General features: G+C 38.3%; 1 protein-coding gene across 2 annotated transcripts in view; it reads right to left on the bottom strand.

Moving 5' to 3' along the window:
- RFX3 (regulatory factor X3) overlaps window positions 1-18,805 on the bottom strand; it is a 129,630-nt gene extending 110,825 nt beyond the window's left edge. For both annotated transcript variants that reach the window (XM_049796260.1, XM_049796261.1), the window contains exon 1: window positions 18,528-18,805. The gene's annotated coding sequence lies outside the window, so the exon portion shown is untranslated. The remainder of the gene's footprint in view (window positions 1-18,527) is intronic.
- Between the last annotated feature and the right edge of the window lie 1,180 nt (window positions 18,806-19,985).

Here is a 19,985-nt window from a genome sequence, read left to right as displayed (position 1 = left end):
AGCTGAACATTCCCTTGGCAAGTAGCAAATTAGCTCTAGGAGACATTTCCACTCTACCAAACTGATTTAAGAAGTTAATGCTGTCTCCCATAACTCTAGAACGCCTACTCTTAGTATAGGGGTTCTTAATTCACTACCACCACAACTATACCAGAGAAAATGCACACAGAATTGCTCCCCTATGTTTCCTGTTCAGAAGAAAAAAATTGTAATGAATGACATGAAACTGATAAGCTGTGTCTACTGCTACAAGAGAAAAAAACCCCGAGTCATTTAAGGTGCTTAGAAAGGTTGTTTCAGCCTTCAGAAACAGTGCGCAGAGGTAGGGATCCTGCAGAAAGCCTTTTCCATTAGTTTCTTCCAGATGTCCAATCACTTAATGTAGATGGACTACATTGGTTCTACATACTTTATACAAAACCGAGATACATACATACACACTGTCACTCTGCACACATATATTCTATGTACAAATATATATACATAAACATATACATATCTGTACATACAAACAGCTGCTTCATACATATATAATACACACACAGCCATCCAGACTAAGTGGCATGTATGTTGTTACCCATACTTCACATTTCTGAACATTTTCCATTATACTATAGTTTTCATTTCATTGTATCCTTGAAAAGAAAAGTAAAAAATTCATACATAGTTCCTCTTACCCATAATTAGTTTCAGAAGATTAAAGTTCTCAGCAATGCTGAGAATAAGGTACAGGAAAAAAAAGTTATTTGCCTGTATGTATTTAAATACACACATATTTTATGATACTTAAAACCAGCTACTTCAATCGTAAATGCACAAATTCCAATAGTAACTTAAATGTGGCATAGCCATGAAACTTCCTTACCAGAAGCTGGCAATATCAGGCTTTAGCTGTGACTCAACAAAACTGCTAAATTTCTCTGGAGATACCGTTTAACAATGCACAAACTGCTCATATAATCATCTTCTACATACAGACTACTGACACCATACTCCCAGATCAGTAAACATGCCACTAGCTGCAGCTAAGATTTTCTCCCAGACTGCTTTCTTATAAATTTATTAAGGTGTTTAGCCCTAAAGTCAATGATTGAGAAATTGTTGTTCCTCTATCCCCAACACTCCCACAGCTAATACAGAAGAAGTATGAAGGAGAAGTGGAAGACAAAGAAAAGAACAAAGGCAGGATGAGTAATTGGAAAAGTCCAAGCGCATATAGACAGTGATCAGGAGAAGAGATGTAAATTATATGTAGAGGGAACAACCGTTAGCTGAGACGCAAGTGAAAGCTAGTAGTGAAAAGCAGGAAAGATAGTTGGGATTAATGCATATAAATTAATGGCTTTAGCTTTCTGAAAAGCTCACCTTTCCAGCTCTAAAGCTAAAAAGAAGCAAAACCACTTTTAAAGACACTGTCCACATATCCTCAGAATGACTGTAAATTTGGTGCACTGTACACAAGAAACAAAGCCAACACATTGTAGACACAAGTTTGATCATCCCTAACATAGAGAATACAATGACCATACAGAGAGGTCAGAAGTGTACCAAATTTACAATAATAAAACTATATTTCACTTAAAAATAAACAAGACTAGATATGTTTTAGTAAACTGTTTATAATTCTTACTGAAATGCAATACATTCTTAGTATCTTCATATATCAAAACTGCATTATTGTGTTCAATCACATCACTTACCATTTGCAATAGATACTAAATTTTCAGGACCACAAGAACTAAAAATTATATATTCAGAAATAATGGACCTTGGAAGACATAAGACAAAGCGCTACAGGAACAGTGTCCACAGTGAAATAAAAACTATGCCCTTTTCACTTTATACATACATGGGGCTGTAAAAATAATGTATTTGTATATTTTAGTAAAACTTTTGGCAAAATTTAAATTACAAAGGTTTTTCAATATCATAATCACTTATATGAAAGGAGATGATGTTCTTTTCACATCTCCAAACTTAAAAGGATGGCCTTAAATAAGACTTGCTAAATATATAAATATAAAATATATAAATGTAATTATATAAATAAATAATATACTCTGACATGAAATCTAAACTATGATTGTAAATTATATAAAAAAAAATTTTTATACCTCTGTGTATGGATAATGCTCTCAAAATGAAAACATAGATTAAAATTTATCATACCTAAAGTATATAAAGGATTATTTATATGTATATGACTATATGAATATAAAGGATTGGGAGAATCCAGAAAAACTCTTGAAGAAACCTGGATCTTTAAACATCCATAACTTTTCATCCCAATATAAAAGAGTGCCAAACTGAAACAGAATTACCCAATCTGAACATTTCAAATCCTAAAGCTCAGTTTTTCCCGAACTAAGGAACACCAAGCTAGTACCTTAAAGCTGACCAATATGGTTAGACTTAAATATTTAAAAACTACTGTGGATGAACCGTTCAATACTTTGACCAAGAAACAACTATGTGTGGAAAGAAGTGTAGAAAATTACGGCTGTAAAAATTACAATAAATGATGATGATACCTTGGATTAGTCACAGAAATTTTTCAAAAGTTAGCCTCTAATTGCCTTGGAGTACTGTACATATGTTTTCCAGGACAGATTCTGACAAACCCAAGCAAGCAGCAGCAGCAGCTCCTCAGTAAGCCCTACAAGGTGTGGGAGCTTGACTTTGTCATTTCACAAAGGTGGCAGGTCTCAATAGGCTCTGCAGAAAATCTTAGTAGGTGTCAAATGAGCACAGTTTTGTAAATTCAAAGTGATGAAAAAAAAGAAAAACCAAACAAAAAAAACACTCACACACAAGAATCCCCAAACAACTCAAGATCTTATTTTAAGATATTCTTGGAGCTTCCCACTTCTCAATATGATTTTTTTTTCCCCCAAAGTCTGGAGATACACCTCTTCTCAGGTTGCTGGCAAAAGAAACAGATTCTGAACTTCTCCATATATGTTCTTTCAAATTATACAAAGTTGGCTAAAAGAATGTTTCTCAGAATGTATTTTTTAAGTGTCAACTTTGTGTACACTGAAATAAGCAGGCTAAAGCACCCTGAGAGAAAGCTAGAGATTAGCAAATAAGAAAGAAAAGTGGCTGTTGGCAAAGAAAGAATCATACAGTCCCTGGAAGCAGAGATCAGTAGCTGTAGGCTATCCCTACAACTCAGTCGGATATATGTCAGCAATGTGTGATGCTTAGCAGCCTTGTCACACCCCACTATCTCAGGTAAACTGTTAAATATTAAACCACATGCAAGCCAGGCACTCAACAAGGAACAGGAAAAAACAACCGATACTGAACTGCAGTGCTTAATACCTAAAAACAAATGCCAAAAAATACCGAAATATAATTGTAATTACAAAATATACACAAACAGATTGCCATCAATGATAATATAATAAGGAAGCAAAAAAGGACTAAATCATAAACTGCAAGGGAAGAAAAAAATGTTGACACAAAGGAAGATTTAAAGAGTGGTATATACTTTCATTTCCTGTCTAAGCAAAAAGAAAGAAAAGAAAATGAGCAATCAATCTTTAAATATATATACAAAGAAAACTTTCAAACAAGTATTCACAGAGAGACTACAAAATTGGGTACGTATTTCGAAAAAGCTACCATATTTTAAAATACTGCTTTATGTCCTAGAGATATCCTTCACCTGGCCCCATCGCCTGAATTTTAAGCATCTCTTTAAAAATCTACCGCTTTGCTTCATATCCATATATTTAAAGCACAGTAATTGTAAAATTAAATTATCATTTTCCTAATACTGTATTAAAGTCAGCTCAAAAGGAAATCAAACAACCTCATTATGCTTTGGTAAAAGAATATGAAAAAAAAAAACCCCAAAGACAGATGGTAACTGATGATAAAAGTATCCATGTCCCTTGTCATCCGGGTATAGTTGTATGACATGACTATTGCTTCACTGTGTTTATCATGTTCTTTCTGTTTTTTAAGGAATATAGATTCGAGTCAAGACCAAAGCCAGTGACAGCAATTGTATAGGAAATACACAAGAAATGTATTATGTTGGAAGCAATGACAAAGAAACAGTCTCACTCCAAGAATATTATTTTACCAAACATGCTTGAAATTCAGTATCACTCTGGACAACATTTAAGATATTTGTTTTAACTTTGTTTGCTTTCTCATGTGACTTTTTCCAATATGTTAGCTTTCACAAGCACATATTTATTCACAAGACACTGTTATTGCCATAAATGTTTCAAAAATAAAGCTTGAGTTTGGTGTCTCATGAAATGATGGAATATTTTTAATGAAAAAATATACACAAATTCATACACACAGAAATAAACCCAAAAACTCCATAAGCCGAACATGCCAAAAAACTCCCACATGGCTTTTGGTCCACCTTGCAGTAAAAGATACTCAGTTCCAAACAATGCATTCTGTTCTGCTTTTCCAACCTAACAGTACTTAGCATCTTAAAAGATAGTGATTTGAACAAGTCTTATCTTATATTTCCTGAATAGATACCAATATTTTTATTTTTGTTCCATGTGTGACTTAAAACCAACCACTTCGATATTTGTTTTTAGATTACAGGCACATATTTATAAACAACATTCTAAAATTATTAAATCCTCCTTACTTATCACTGTACTTCTCTCAGAGAAACAGTTCTCTCAGCTCTTAGCTCAGATTGCCTCTAGAAAGCATGTGAAAACAAGAAATTGTGGAAAAAACATGCATAATAGTCCATATTAGCTAGGATTATCTAGCATGGCTTTTTTCCCCTCAAAATAAAAACCACTGAGATAAAAAAATAGGAAGCACAGCGTTAAACCCAAATGAAGTGATGAATACTGAACAACATACTGGCACACAGAAATGAAAAAAAAAAAAAATTATTAGGAACAATCCATTAATTATAAAAACGAAAAGAATGTCATTAATCAACCTAGTACTGTACAATGATGAATAGCTGACAAAGCTCTATGTTTCCAGTAATTGTACTTAAAATACAAATGGAATATCAAGAATTGCACAATTGGATCCAAAGCATGTTTGTTTGTTTGCTTTCTGGCTTCTAAGGTTATAGAACACTCTTAACAGAAATTTTCATATCTGACAACAAGCTTGATGCTCAGGTAATGTAATTACTATTACTTTCATAAGATGGTATAATGAAAGGTAATATTGACTGATTTTTATAAGTCTTTAGTAAGATTTGTTTTATTAGGCTCCTTCCTACTGCACATATGCAGAATCAGAAAACAATTCAAATATAAAGAACATTCAGTGACAGTATTTATTAAAGGTATATGTCATGAACAGCAGAAACTGAATTTGATTTCTAAGTCTTAAAATAAAGACATAAAACTATGTAACATATCATTTCATTGTTTTTCATAACTGCCAAGTAACAGTAAAATAACATTATCAGACATCATTAGCCATCTCATTTATAATATGAGAGAACATAAAATTCTAAACTATGACACATACAACACCAACACTGAATACCATTTATATAATTTTTGAGATATGCTAAAAATTATTTGATTTGTTTTTCTTATTGAAGCTCTTTGTTTTGCTCAGCAAGATTTATATCACTTTAATTTTCTTGGTATTCATTTTAATCACTGACTTTTACAAGTCAGACATGTAACCTTACATGACAGGAACATTCTTAAAGACAAGCACAGCAGAATAAAGGTACCTGAAAAAAGTACTGACTATGTTATGGTGTTAGATCTTTTAGGACATTTGAAGTTTCACTGTGCATTCAGTAATTTAGTTCAACTGGAAAAAGGATTTTTCCCAGAAAAAAATGCACTGCAAACACTTTATAGAAATCTTACATCCCTCTTCCACTGAAATTCTCAAATTTGAGGGAGGTAAGTTTAACAACTTATGAATAAAATCAAAATGCATCTTCTGAATAATGTATTTGCTTTTTTATGCCTTAGTCACTGAATTCGATTCAGCTAACAATGAAACATCTGCATTTAAATAAAGGGGATTACTTTCTAATACTGCCTTGATTATCAAGACCGTATTTATCACAATTAGTAATATGTACATATGTCTTTGCTTATCACTCAAGCAATGGTGAGCAAGAGTAAGAGAAACATTAATTTTGCTATGGACTTTGGCATCTGAATGCCCCAAAATGATCAAACCCCAAACAAAAACAAACAAACCAACCAAACAAACATAAGAACTTCAATCAATAGAAGCATTGATTCTGAAACTATTTTTCTGAATTCACCAATAGTAGTTACTGCCATACACACTTCCTTAGACCACTGCTCTTCATCTCCATCATTGCTGTTCTTTTATATTTGCAGGTACATGATAAAACAAACATTTTTTATAAACAAACACCTCTTTACAGACACTCAGAAATTATCATCCTCACCTCCCAAATCCCTTTTTGGGCACAATCCAGTTCTTACCAAAATTAACAGGAACACAGGCGAGTTATAGGAAAATATTTTAGATATCATCACAGTAAAAACCCTCTTCAGATTCCTGGCCATTATATTTGTTGAAAACCACTTACAAATCACCAGCCAGTTAGCCAAATATAGAATGTTTCATCAATGATCCTGAACTGCTCTGAACACAGCAAGGAAACTACGCAATTTATTTTAATATTTTAAATAATTTCCAATAAAAATTTTAAGTTTGCTGGTTTTCCTTTTTTTCTTTATTTTCCTTTTTCACTACAATGAAAGAATTAAGAACTGCAAATTAAGACCTTCATAAATATATACAAATAGAAGTCCACAAAAATCAACAACTGGGGTTTGGTTTGGCCGGGTATTCAACCATGGTCTTTCCTTCTTGTTTTTTAAATCCCTTTGTTCATAGTTACCTTCTCCTGAAGAGACCTAACAAATTTGTTTTCTTTCTATTGCAGTTTTCTCTACTGCTATTATTTTTGCCTCTCCAAGGCTCCAGTGAAAATTCTGAAAGTTTCATTATAAAATATTTTCCGTAAAAGTGCACAGAATACAGTCCATGTCCAGTCCTAAGTTTGTGAAATCCAGAGAATAAAGTGTTGGACCAAAGTAATATAATCGTAGTAATGCACTGAAGGAAAAAGGAACACAACAGTTCTGTGTTGTTAAGTAGATCTTGGGCACCCAAACTATGTCTTTGTGATATAACTCAAGACAACTATTTTGTGATTTTAGCTCTAAACACTATCCCTCCTCTTCTACCTCTAGAGGTGAAGATTCAACTGCAGTCCCTAAGAAATGGAACTGGCCAACAATAAAAAGAAGACAAACTAGAACACAGTCTAGGAACTTCTACTGGAGACCAAGAATCACAAGTAAAACCACAGACCACAGTATAGTTCAGGCTGCCAGGGATTTCTGGAGCTCTCAAGTCCAACTTCCTTCCCAAAGCAGGCTCAGACTTGGCATCAGACAAGCTGCTCAGAGCTTTATCCAGTCAGGGCTTGAAAATCTCCAGGGACAGAGATGGCAAAACCTCACCAGCTACATTGCTGGGCTGTCCTCATGGAGAAAAAGATTTTTTCCTTATCTCCAGTCTAAACCTCTCTTGTTTCAACTTATGAATATTGTCTCTCATCCTTCCACCACACACTGTTGTGAAAAGCCTGGCTCCATCTTCTTGATGACCTCCTTGTAGGTATTAGGGAAGGCTGCTGTTAGAACCCCTGAAACTCTCCCTTCTCCAGACTGAACAAGCCCAGGTCCCTCAGTGTCTCCTCACAGACGTGCATGCTCCAGCTCCTGACTGTCTCAGTGGCCCTCTGCTGAACTTACTCCAGTTTACCAGCGTCTTTCCCATAATAGCAGGAGGGCAAGGTCGTAGACATGGATGTTGCCTAAGAAGTGCGGAGAGGGGTGGGATAATCATTTCCCTCAATTTCCTGCCTATAACCTTCTTCGTACAGTCCAAGAGATACTGTTCATCTTCCCTACTGCCAAGGCACACTGCTGGCTCACGTTCAGCTGACTGCCAACCAGGGACCCAAGGGCCTCCTCCACAGCGCTGCTTCCCAGCCACTGTGTCCCCAGCCTATAGTCTGCAGAGTATTGGCTGACGGCCTGTGAAGACCTAGACAGCTGCACAGGACTGGCATTCCTCTCCCTTTTGGCCAGTATATTCCTGTAGAAGTAGGTTAAAAGAGAGTCTTTTTTTCAGTGACCACTTTTGTACTAGATTTCACCAAGTAGCACAAAAATACCATGTTCATAACAGCTAATCTATATGTTTGTTGTAAAAAAAGAAGCACTTTCTAACACTCCGTGAAAGATGGTTAACAGACCATTTGAGAAAATACACTTAATACCGAAGTGGCATGAAAACAGCCAGTGATGTGGAAACCACCACTTTTACCTATTGCCGTAATGCAAGTAACTCTAATTGACAAGGCTGGACCACCTAGATTAAACAGCAATTCCCCTGCTAGATGATTCTTATTCCTACAAAATTACTTGCCAAATTTCTTTGGCTCTTCGAGGAAAACAAACAAACAAACAAAGGACCAAAAAACAAACCAGCAAATGCCCTAGGCTTCTTCTGTTCCTTTGGTTTTATGGCAAACTTAACCATTTCCATACTAGCAATATGTTGCTGTAACTAGAATACGTAAAAAGCTTTTGAATCAATACATGAAAGGCAGAGGTACTTCATGTAGAATAAACATATTTTTAAAAATAAAATATAAATACTAGCCAATCAGAGCAGATCATTGGGAGTTCAGAAGCATAGCTATAAAACAAAGTTACAGTTGTGACCAGGCAGCTTGGTTTATGGAGAAGACACAGCTAATTTTATTAGAGGACTTAACACATTGTCAATCAACATCTCAGTCCCCACCATTAACATCCAATTACATCTTCAAGCTATTTTTAATGGCCAAACCCTGCTATGTTGCTTTTCCTGTACAACAAACTTTGGAACAAGTACTTTAGTATTTCTGATCAAAACATCACACACACATACACCCCTTACTTTATCATAGATGACCAAAACATAACTTCCAATTTCCCATCTGCCAGATACATCTGTTTTTCTTCCTTGGACATTATACCTTTTCCCATATTATAAAATGGGAAGAAAATCTTACACTTTATTAAAAACATTTGTTATTTTTGGTACAGAAAAAAAAATAATGAACTGCTGGCTCAAGCTTAACCTCATTTCAGAAGGCTACAGATGGTCAGCCTGTTGATGTAGAGCTTTCAAGAAATTCAGCTCTGTGTGAAGAGTTACCATTCTTGGATCATAACATGTAACCAACAACACAACTATGCTGACATAAGAACTTTTTAGTATCCCAAACATATGACTGTGCTGAGGACACAAGCCATTAAGAGCTGCTGAGATTTACAACACTGAGCTGTTCCAGGTCCCAACCATATAACCTAGTATGTCATCCTGAAATCAAGCAGTGGGAACCCTTAAAAGGCAGTCTTCCACGTGCAAAGTAATCCTAAAACTCCCCTTCGTTTCAGCTGCCTGAAACACGTTTGTGATACACAACTTGTGACTCAAGGCCGCATGAAGAATACATTAGGTTATTAAAGTTGGTAACTGCACTGAAGTCATGATCCTGTGTCTAGCTCTTCCCTTAAGTCAAGAAATGTCAGTTTCTTCAGAATTCAATCAGGAGAAATATATACTAAAGTAGGACAAGCAGTGAAGATAGTGAACACCTTCAAGCCCCGTTACAGACTGGAAACTTGACTCAGTGGCTTTTATCAGGATCATGACAGGTAATTTTAGCATCTGAAATTTAAATCTTAGTAAGACCTGCCGCCCCAAACAACTATTAATATAAGATGGTAACTGAAATCTGAGTATCCCAGACTGCACAAGGTTATAAAGTTATACTGTTTGACTACTGACCATCTGGATGACTTCAAACAACAGCATTAAAAAAATCCGCACCAAACAGCTGCAACAGAACCAGCATAAAAACACAACCTTTAAAATACTAGGAGAAGGTCTATTCCATAAAGCAGAATCACTACTTGCATAATAAATTACGCTATTGCTGTGTAGGACCAAGTCTAATTCTTAGTCTATTGCAAATAAACCTTCCCTTGGTTTGACATAAGTTTGCTAGTGACATGTACTTCAGCCACAAAACCCAAATTCTATGAACCAGCCTGAGGTTTGGAAAACCCTAAGCCTCTCTCATCCCCACATAACTACAGACCCAGTGCACCAAAACCTCTACAAATTACCTGCCCACTATTGTTCCTTGAAATACCCTGTCGGGACTATGCTCCTTACAGTACAAAGGAATTTCGGAGAGTTGGAGAAAAACAGAGCAACTCAGGACAACCTTCAGCCAAAAAGCACCTGGAAAACGACAATACCACAAAGAGTAGTGCTTTCATCTTAGCTCATTCACACTCGCCTCACTTTAAAACCCAGAATCTGAGCACAAAAGGATTTCCAGAAAATAAGGGAATGGAGCCATATTCCTGTGCTACATACCTCCATTCTAAAGCTAAGCATGTTTTACTCCCTAAAACAACTGTAAGGATGGCATAGCTCACAGAAGAGCTTTCACACCTCTCAGAAAGTCCAGAGAATAGTCTTCCCAGAAGCTATAGGGAATTGCTATTACTATTACACAGAATCAACTCTAAGGAGTTAAAAATGTACTGGATTCTATGTTTTTCCATTTACTAAATCTGATAGAAAACAATAAAATAAATACAGAAGAGTTATTTATCAACTCTTTTGCAAATTGCAATTCAGTTCAAGTGGTTTAATACAGAGTGGACCAAATAAAATACTAAAAAAACTTGCATGTTGACATGACCTTAGCTACCACACACTCAACTAGCATGTCTATCTCATCTCATAGCTAACATTTAATTTGGTAAGTCAGCTACCATGCAGGTAGTTCTACTCCTCCACTAGCCAAGGCTAATGTAACATTGAATACAGCCAGACCTTTCTGCAGAAGTAATCAAAATAGTTTTCATAAATCCCATGTTAATTTTATGAATGGGTATAATTGTCTGTAAAGACATAGATATTTAGTTAAACATGAACTTTCTGTAAGTTAACTAACTGTAAAATGTGTATGATCTGATCATTAAATTATATTAGATTTTTTAATCAGAAATTTTGAGTAAATGTAGTTTAAAAATTGTTATTATAGAACAACTCATTTCCTAAAAAAGCACTCTGAAAAGCAAGCATGTGGTTTGAATTAAGGCAAGTACTTTTAAGGCAAGTTTTTTTTCTTTACCGTGTCTTTCCAAATTCTCCAAGAGACCCAAAGCAATTAACATTGAATCCCAGTAATAAACATAGTATATAAAAACTTAACTAGAAATACAAATTAACAATCCCTTGTGTACAGCCTCACGTCCTTCCTAATGGAAGATCTACAATGTGCATCTCATCAACAAGAACATGGAGTAGGAAACATTCTTCCTTCACTAAATCTGTAACTCTATTGTGTCTCCTGCTTACGTCAATAAGCAATAAAAAGGTAAGAATACAGCATACATCTTACCGGAAAAAGCAGTTAGGGCTCTAGATAGAGAATTCTGAAAACTTTTTGCAGCAATTAAATAGAATGTGAATCTTCAAATTTGTGAGACTTTTAACGCAAGACAGAAATCCTGACATTCACCACTCCTCCCAATGGCAAGAGAACTATGATTATTTTGTTATTTTTGCTTTCACCTACTTGTAATGATTAGACTTAGTGGTCCTTAGTAAATACTAGTTATTTTTTGTAGTTCAACTCACCTGCAGAATGCTACCAAGAGATAATCATAGAATGGTTCTAAGAGATAAGGATGAAAAAGCTCAGGTGACAGTATCTCATTTTGTTTAGATGAGGCTACACAAACCAATAGCAACTTTTGTAAATGCTTTGTGGGTATGTGCAATGGGTCACACTGAAATATATTAGCTCAAATTCACAATCCTGGTCAACTAATCCACTAGCAAGTAAACACTTCAGATAGCTTATAAACATCCAATATCATTGTCATATGAAGGGAGCTACATAAGCAAGACTGCTCGTCCTTCTACCCCCCTGGATTTAGGTGCATTTGGAGGGGGGAAAGAAAATCAGGGCAAAGGTACTCCAGAAACAATTTACAATGCATCACATGAAAATTCAGCAGACATGAACTAGCTCATTGGAGCTAAAAATGTGTTTTCAAATTTTAGCTCTACAGAAGCATAATAAATAGCTATCTATAACCTTAGTAACCGTGTTGCAAGTAGTTCTAGCTCAGAATCCTATTGCACTGTTTCAATTCTTTGTAAAGGAAGTATAGTTAACAACACAGAAAAAGAAGTAATCAGACAAGAAAACAGAACACCTTAACTTAATAAACTGGCTTAATGGCACCTGCATACTGCACCTTTTGATAGATTGTTTCTATTTTGCAATGTTGCATGATTTAACTACACTGAGTTTTAGTGTTTAGAAGACATCCCTGAGGTGATATGTAAGAGAAAACACAGTTAGATTAATTATTATGAGGGAATAAAACAGAAGAGAGAAGCCATTTACTTGGCAGATAAACAGTAAACATGGCTGAGTCATTAGCTGTAGTGTCAGCATCCAAAGGCCAAACAAAATCTACTGACATGGTTATTGCCTTAAAGACCTTATAAACTTATTTGAAAAAAGACTTCAATAAGAAGAAAAATGAAAGAACTAAAGAAATATTTCCTCAGAGAAGGTCTATGAAGCTGAGATATACTCAGTGTACTGGGTCCATGGGTGGATGAAATGACCTTTAAAAATGGTTCTAGATATTTTTTTCCTCTCATTAAAGAATGAATGAAAGTCACAAGTACACTCCAATTCAGTAATTAATATACAATTTTTGGTGTTCCCATAGCATTGTTATGGATGTCATTTAAGAATTTAAACAAGTAGGGTTAGAAATCAGTTAGGAATTTACAGAGGAAGTCTGACTTTCTAGATTTTAAACTTCTAAGCCTCATTTAAACTTACCTTGTAGAACAGGAAATTCCTTTATTAAGTACAATTTATAACATAGTCCATCCACCACCTCTTGATTTTGGGCCACTAAATCTGAAATTAGTGGACCAAAACCAAACAACTTACCATGGTGGAACAGGAAAAACAAGTAAAAGTAGTGTGCAAAACCAAGTAAATTAAGGTGTACTGTCCCAGTTCCAGCCTGCACCTTTTCACATGCTTTCACCGGGAAATCACACTGAACTAGAAGCCACTATCCATCCACATGCACAAAAAAACCATTGCCTTATTAAACTACAGAAGTTACAACAATGGAATTCTAATCTGTTGGGTTCATATATCCACAGAGAAATTTCTGAAATGAAACAGTGGTACTGGTAAATATGCAGAGGATACTACTTTTATACTGGTTTTTTTTTTTGTTTGGGGAGCTTGGGATTGGTGGGGGGGGGGGGGCGGGGGGGGGGGGCCGGGGGGGGGGGTAGGGGCGTGGTTCTTTGCCAGAACTAATGATTGATGGAGAAAGATATCTATCCTAGTCAACTAAAGCTCCTGCCTCTTTTGCAATTCAGAAGTAAACAGGTAAGCTTCAACCCCAGTTTCATCCAGGAAGAGTTTCAGCAAGAAAGAAAAAGAATCTATATATAGCAATGCATTTTTTAAAAAGAATTCAGCTATAAATGAACAAGTTACATAAAATGTGAATATAGACTTATAAATGAAAAATATACAGTAAACGTCACTCCAAAATGCATGTGTGTCTCAGGTAAGTTCATTGAGCTTTTCAGATGATCAATAATTTACTTCAGTAAGTATAAACACTTTCAGCTATATGCTATACAGACATAATTTACATATAAATCTTTGTTCTCTTTCAATGAGCGGAGATTGTATTTTAAGTGTGTGTGTATATATACACACAGACACACACACAGAGACATATTCATATATGGAATAGCCAATTTCTCCCATGATTTTTAGCATAATGTTGCCAAAATAGTAAGTTTGCTATATTGCAATGCACAGAAAAAAGTAGAAAAATTTCAGTAAGATTTATTCAAATACCACACATTATAAATGTGTTTAAATGAAAGAATTTTTAGGATTTTCTTTCCTTTTTGTACTTCAAATAGCACAGCACCCTCTGGTGCATCTACTAGAAAGAAAATAACCAAGAATAAACACCAATCATTGTTATAAAAAAGACAACATTAAAAAATGTTTAATGTTTTAACATTAAAAATGTTAAACATTAAAAAGGAAAAAAGGATCCCTTAGAAAGAAAAAATGTCTAAGAATTCTTAGATATCAAATTTTAATTCCATTTTTTATTATTAAAGTCTTTTATAACTGAGGAAATTATAACTATTGAAAAACAAAATAAATAAAAAAACCTGCAGGTGTGCTAATATAAAAGGGTACCAGAAAAAAAAAGGATTAGTTTCAAACTTCTGTCTGTGTTATTTTATTAAAAAATATTCTTAAGTGCAATATTCTTAAAAAAAAAAAAAAAGTAACTTAGTGAAACAAAATGTTACATCAGGCAATATATCTGCTCTTGGTCTTACAAGAATGAAAATTATTAGGACGACAGCCATTCACACAATCATAAACTGCTAAATTTCACGCTCAAATAGTCACAGCCCCTTTAGAAGTCCAGTGGGAAAAGAATTAAAAAATAACATGATTGTACTATATGGAACACTTCGAACTTTGACATGACATGTTAACTATTAAAACACACCTAGTCACTGGGAAAATGATTTCCTACAAAAGTACATTTTGCTAATGACAAAAGCAGAGATCGCCACCTGCTTTAGCAGCTCTTTTGTAAACCTCTGGAAGTCTCAACACAATGCACAAGAAATGAAGTGACACCTGTTTCATCAGCCATCTGTCCCTAACAAACTAGATTTAGCCAAATCAGTGTATGTACTGCTCCTTAAATTTCCAAAATACAGGTATACATAACATATATGAGAAAAGAGAACTATCATTATGATTGACAACCAACTTTACCAGGAAGACATAAATAATAAACTTGTGGCTAACAGAAAAACATCATCTTAAACATTAGCCTATTCATTTTAAAAACTTTGTTAATTTTTCAGCCCTCATTCTTCGTAAAAAAAGTAAGTAGTTTAATTCATAATTTAAAAACATACTGCTTTTGGTATTCTAATATATTCATTTGACAAAGAGTTTGATTTTGAAATGGAACTCCAACTACAAGGACACTACAGTACCACTGAAAGCTTATTTTTTATTCTGTCTGTATTTGTGATGCATTCCCAACATGTTTCAACTGAAAATAATTTTTAAAAAGGAATTTAAGAGACATATATTCTTAAAAGCCTATTCATTTTTTAAGTATTCCACATGACAATACCTGTGACTGGTAAGCTTTTGGAGACTGCAGGTAAAAATACTAATATGGAATATTTTAAGAAGGAAGGATGCCTTTCATAAGAGGGCAAAGTAAAGTATGAAAAACAGAAACACTGGCTAGAACATCAAAAGGAACTGCAATGATAAAAGATTATTGCATTTTAGATACTTGTTTACATTTCAAGTAAGAAGAGAAGAAAACAGTAACAGCCCTCCCTCTCAATGTAAAGTTTAGTAAACGAAAAGAAATGGCAACATTTATTTCTGTAGACAGTTTTGTGATTAACTAACTACTGTTATCAGGCCAGAACAAGAAATGGGATAGTGCTATCAAAGCCGAACCTAATTATCAAATAAAGCACCCTGACTTTAAACTCTTTACCAGCATTGTACCTCTGATTCCCATTTCATTTACCTACACTACAATACTGAAAGGGTTTCTCTACAGTAGCACAATGTAGGTTAGCTCACTAACACCAACCACAACAGAGCATATGATCCAGATAGGCTCATTAGGATATGCTGAAACATAATTAGTTACACAGTCTAAGTCATGAAAACCAATGAATAAAAAAATCACAAGCCACCTCATTTTCAAACACTGGTTAGCATCACAAACACCAACTATTTTGATAGCTGCGGGCATTAGCAAATCAGAATGCATAATGCAGATCTCATCTGTGATGGATACAGTCTTTCAGAGAGAACAGTCAATACTTTTCTCAGTGAAGTCCATAATACTAAAAGAGGTGATTACGGCTGCATTATTATTTTCCAAATTGCAGACACTGGCTAAAGAAAATGTGGCTAAAAAGGTCTTTGGTTTTAGATAAAATGACGTACTTTTAATCTGATTTTTAAGAAACAATTACACATTTCCTCACAGAGTTAAAACAGAAAGTTTGTCTCATAGCCTATGCATGCACTTTCCTCTGCTACTTGGAGTCTGGATACATGTTCTGCAAAGGCAGATTTCAACACCCAGGAAGGATTCCATCCTGAGTAGTACTCTGTCCCACTTTAAGAGGGCTACTCAAGAAAGGCATGGTGCAGAACTGACAACTTTTCTTTTCAACAACAGTAGATACCAGGGATGATTTCACAACCAATGAATCGCATAAACTACCTGATAAAACTAATAACAAATACATTAAGATTTAAATGAGCCATATAACTGATATACTAACTCACACTGAAAATTCTTAATGTCTTTAGAACTTATTTGACAGCAGAACCTAGAAAGTTGGCACTCAGTGGTTTCATCTTGAGTAAAGTCATAAAAAGATGACAACGGAGAGACCTGTGGTCATTACTTGAAATAATGTATTTTCTAAGTTCTTGTTGGCCCATGAAATATACATTAAAAAAAAGACAGACCCAACGTGCCTTACCTCAACAAATATTAATATCAACAATGCACTAACTACTCAGCATGTTTTATAGTTGATAGCTGCTTGGAAAAATTGCCCCCGTCACATTCATTGGTAGTTCCAATGTGAGACAAACCAATGTATTGTTGATGAAATTGTAATGAGAAACCTTGCATTTTACACAGGGTTTTACAGATGTAAAAATAGAAAAAGTGTATATACAATTAAAATGAAGGTTTTAGATTAAAAACAGGAACATCCTTTTTCCTAACTTTTTTACTAAATAAAGCAATAAGGAAATAAGTAAGTCATCACTTCAAAAAGAAAAAAGCTTGCCACAACAACACATAATTTGACAAGTCAAAGGGGAGAGTCCGACTGGATATGGAGATGTTAAAAGTTAATTTCATTGCCATAATGGGTGCCAAAAATTAACTTTACCCAAAAGAATTTGAAAAGTATATAAAGTATGATTTGATGCCACTGACACCACAAATCTTTAGATCTTAATAAGCAATCATAAAAAAGATGAAGAAAACAAGCATTTTGGATTGGAAAAAAAAAATGCAAAACATTGTCATTAATAACACAATTTCTACTACAGCTGCTTGAGAGGTAAAAAGCTGCCTCTTCCCTCTTTCCCACGCATACCTTGAAATACGGTAGTAATAAAATCACAAAGATTTGGTGTTTTTTTTTAAATACTATTTCTTGTTTTCTCCTTTCTTCGCACCTCAGCCCACAAACTCGCAGTCAGTATCTTGAATTTCCTTCATTGTGGAGAGTTTAAGGAAACTGAAATGGATTCTCTCCACATGAACGTAACTCACTGTGCCTAAACTAGATCTACACATGTACTGTTTCATACTACACTGGCAGTATGAAAGCATAATTTCAAAAATAATTTCCTGCAGAAGCAGGGCAAGAACAAAAAAACCCCTGCTACTCCGTCTGTGTATGGGTGGGGGTATTGAATAAACAAAAAAACACTTCACAATACAAAGAAAATACAGCTTGCGCTAAAATAAGCAGCAACATTAATTATGACCAAAAGAAAAAAATCACATGGCTGCATAAAGCACAGAAGAGCAGTTGATACGATCGATAGCACGAGAGTACCATTAAAAGATACAGCAGGTTCACAAAAATCTGCCACATTTCGCAGCTGCGTCAGATCAGAGCAAGGCCCTTACAAGCGAAAGGGGAAAAACACCCCCTGCTCCTGGTGTGCTCCAGGATCCGTCTCTGGCTGCATCCTTCCTCCCACTCCCACGGTTTTTTCGGGGTTTAAAGTAAGTAACCTTCGGCGGCGGCTGGAGCCTCCTGCCCCGATTTCTGCATTCCCCCATCCGTGCAAACGAGCGAGCGAGCAAGATGCATACCCACCGCATCCGAGCAATTGTCCTGGAGGTCCCAGAAGCGTGCCTCCTTCTCCATCACCGCCAAGCCTCTCTTCCTCTTCGCTTCGCACGGCGGCCAGCTCTCCTCCCCGCCCAACGGACACCCCCATCCCAACCGCCCCTCTCAAGAGCGCGCTCCCCACCCAACCGCAGAGTAACCCGCAAAAGGGCAGCGAGCGCGGCGACAGGGACGGCCGGGAGCCGGAGAATGACGGGGGGGTGGGGGGGTGGGGGGGGGGGAGCGGGAGAGCCGGGAGGACGACCCACGTCCCCCTCGCCGCACCGCAGCCAACCGCGCAGCCCAAGGGAGCAGCCCCGGCCCGGATGCTGCGAGGAGGGGGGGGGAGGCAGGGGCTGGGGGAGGGCGAGCGGAGGGAGGGCCGGCGTGCGCCCGACGAGCGTATTCACCTGGGCTGAGGCGGGCTGCGGTGGTGTCCCCGCTGTCGTTGCTGCTGGAGGTGGCTGTTGTTGTTGTTGTTGTTGTTGTGGGTGACGATGAGGAAGGGGGTGAGGAGGAGCAGCAGCAGGAGGAGGAGGAGGAGGAGCAGGAGAGGAGCGGTTGTTGTTGATGGGTAACAGTCGCCAGGACTACGGTGACTATGGCGCTTGATTCACAAGGCAACGGTTGCTATAACTCACAAAAGGGAGAGCGAGCGAGGGAGGAGGCGGCGGCCCAGCCGGAGAGGCCCGGAAGAGGCGGGGCCTGCCCTAACGGACGGGGCCGCGGCCGGGGCCGGGGCGGCTCCCTCAGCCGGACCGGCTCCCTCAGCCGGACCGGGCACCGCCTCGGCTCTCGTGCCGCCCCGGGGCCGCCGGCGCGGGCGGGCGCAGGGGCGGCGGCGGCGGCGGGTGGCGGCGGGTGGGGAGGCGCGGGGCTCTCCGCGAGGGGCGTGGCCGCGCGGGTGCTGCCTGGGCCGGGCCCGCGGCCGCCTGACGCCACTTCCGGCGGGCGGGGAGGAGGGAGCCCGGCTGTGGCGCGCTGCCCGCCGCGGGGGTCGCACAGCGCCCGCCGGCGGGCGAGGGAGCCGCCGGCAGGCGGGACGGGCAGGAAGTTAGGCCCGGCGGCGGCTGCTCTCCCCCTCCCACCGCCGCCTGTCACAGGCGCCCCGCGCCTCCTCCCCTCGGAAAATGGCAGCGACGAGCCGCTGGCGGTGGAGGAGCTGCCCGGCCGCCGCCATTTTAAGGCGGGAGGGGCAGCGGCGGCGGCCGGGCCGGCAGCCCTGTGGCTCTGCGGTGTCCCTGCCCGCTCTGGGCTCCTCCGGCGGGGAGGCGGAGGAGCACGCTGTGCCCGAGCCAAGGCTCCGGGGCCCCCGGTGGTCGCCCTGGGTCCGCTTGGCCCTGCCGCGCCGACGGGCCTCGACCTCTGTGCAGGCGGTGGGGCCGTGGAGGACGTGGGTGCGGTGGTGACACAACAGCTGTGGAAACCGGCTGATCTTCTCCCGACAGTTTGTGTCTCTGTTCGTTCTAGGTGTGTATTTGGGGGGCAGGTGATGCGGAGGGGTAGGTGATTTCCTGACTGCGTACGATGCCCACGCATCCAACGGCCACTACAGCGTGGCTCTCTGGTCCCAGTGAATCCGCGTCTGCAGCTCTTTACTAACCTGCAGGGTATCCCTACAGCTCAATACACAGCTGCTGCTGTCTGTGTAGCCCGTCACGCTTCGCTGTGATCTATGCAAACCATGTAATTCCCTCATGCCCGTTTCCTGTGTACCGGTCCGTATCCTTGCATGTTCTGTTACCAACACGCGGTTTAACAATTTGACATCTTTCTCATACCTGTCGCTATAAGCACCTGACATTTGCCTCACATACCCTACAACCACTCCACTACACCTGACCCTACAGGAACAGATCGAAATTGCT

This window comes from Accipiter gentilis, chromosome Z, assembly GCF_929443795.1.
Source record: "Accipiter gentilis chromosome Z, bAccGen1.1, whole genome shotgun sequence".
Classification (NCBI taxonomy): Eukaryota; Metazoa; Chordata; class Aves; order Accipitriformes; family Accipitridae; genus Astur; species Astur gentilis.
Note: the sequence above shows the minus strand (reverse complement) of the source record. Positions and strands in the feature narration are given on the sequence as shown.